Below are 1,818 nucleotides of genomic sequence, written 5' to 3' on the forward strand. Positions count from 1 at the left end.
GCGGGCGCCCGGGGAGCAGGGGGGCGAGGAAGTGCCTTCACTGCTGCGCGCGTGCGAGGAACCGCCTCTGCTTTCGACTGCAGCTCCTTCTGCCGCGGCCGCAGCTTGCTATGATAGCATGCGCCGTGAACTACTGCATCTGGAGGTCGGCTGCCAAGCTCATGGCGCACAGCGAGTGCTCGGGAGCTGAGCTCACAATGTGCGTAGTTTTCCAGTTGGATGACCCGTCTGCCTTTCGTACTAGTGTCGATAGGACCATCACATATGAGGCAATAGCTTCGAGGCCTGCCGTTTGGGTAGAATGCGTTGAGCCTGGACATTTAAACGAAATAAGTGTCGTCTTTGTGTCGCCCTAAGACGTGCTATTGGTTATTTGTATGGTATTAAGCATATATATATAACAGTTCGGAGGCATATACAGAGGGGACACGAGGTCACGACCACGAACCCGAGGAGTGGCATCCCAACCCCCCTTCAAATGCGCGCACACGCCACGCATCTACACCTGCGGCACAGTAGGGCTGATAGAACGGCACCCACCCTGCGAGCGGGGCTCGGCCGCGGGGACAGCAGGAGGGAACAGACCATGTGTGTCGGTTGGCGATTGTATCGACTAGGGCATTAGAGCTGTTTGGGAAGCGCTAAAAGGCGTGTTGGTACGTTTACGTTGTCAGCCTGACAAGCTTGACACGTTGCTAATAACACGGTAAACACGTTGTGGTACCTAGCAAGCCAGTGTGCATGGTTCTCGCGCTGTGTTGGGTTGTCTGGTGGGAACCCCCGCCTACAACTAGTGACTGTCTGCTGCCTCCCTTACTAGCGCTCGCTGTAAGGTGTTTTTATGGCTGGTGCCAATCGACTGCTCTCGGTGAGCTCTATCGCTGTGTAAAATGATCCGCCTTGGGAACACACTTTGGCCGACCGACATGTGGACACGTAGACATGTCCAACCGTATGCCGACAAGTATCCTGATAGACTGGCCTGCTATGCAACGGCTTACTCCAATGTTATTTGATAGTACGAAATGTGCTGACACGTTCATCCATGCAAAAGTCGGCCGGCACCGGCCTGTCCCTGACCAGTTGCTGCCCAGTTCTCCGCGCTGCTGGCCCGTTTTGAAAGCGGATTCATAATTTTCTCGTTGAGCTCTATCCATTTGAGGCATGGGGTCTGTTTCGGAAGATTCTACCCCCCCCCCTGCATCGGCCATACTGGGCCACGGTAACGCCTCGAAACACGGGCTCGCAGATCGGCGCTGGGTGACGCGCATTCCCTAATCAGGGGCCTCCTCCTGCCCCGGCGCATCAGCGCCAACTGGCTCGCAGACCGGCTTCTAGAAAGCAGGATAGCTCTCGCGGGGAAACCATCAGAACCCGCCGCACCTGCGTCCTCACCCGTAGAGCAGCGACCTAGGAAGGTCGAGATGGCACTCTTTCGGGGAAGTTCGGCACAAGTATGTTCAGTGCCTACACAGGTAACGGAGCCGAACCGTTCCTGATGGGTTTCGATCTTGCGACCTTGATGTGACTCCGGCACCCAACTCCGGCATCGTGGCGCAAGACCACCCGCGTACATGCTCCCGCTCGCCACCTGCCCTGCCCTTCCTGCTCCTCCCCCCTGCCCCTCCTCCTCCTGCCCCTTCTACCCTCCCGCGCCCTACCACCGGCCGGTGATGATGTCAACGTCTACTTCCTTCCTCCTCCAGCCCTTCCTGCCCTGTCTCCCTCCTCCCTCCCTCCTCCCTCCCTCCCTCCCTCCTCCCTCCTCCCTTCGCCACTACCAAGTGTAACTATCCCTCCTCCCTCCTCCCTCCTCCC

This window comes from Chlamydomonas reinhardtii, chromosome 14 (assembly GCF_000002595.2).
Source record: "Chlamydomonas reinhardtii strain CC-503 cw92 mt+ chromosome 14, whole genome shotgun sequence".
NCBI classification, from domain to species: domain Eukaryota; kingdom Viridiplantae; phylum Chlorophyta; class Chlorophyceae; order Chlamydomonadales; family Chlamydomonadaceae; genus Chlamydomonas; species Chlamydomonas reinhardtii.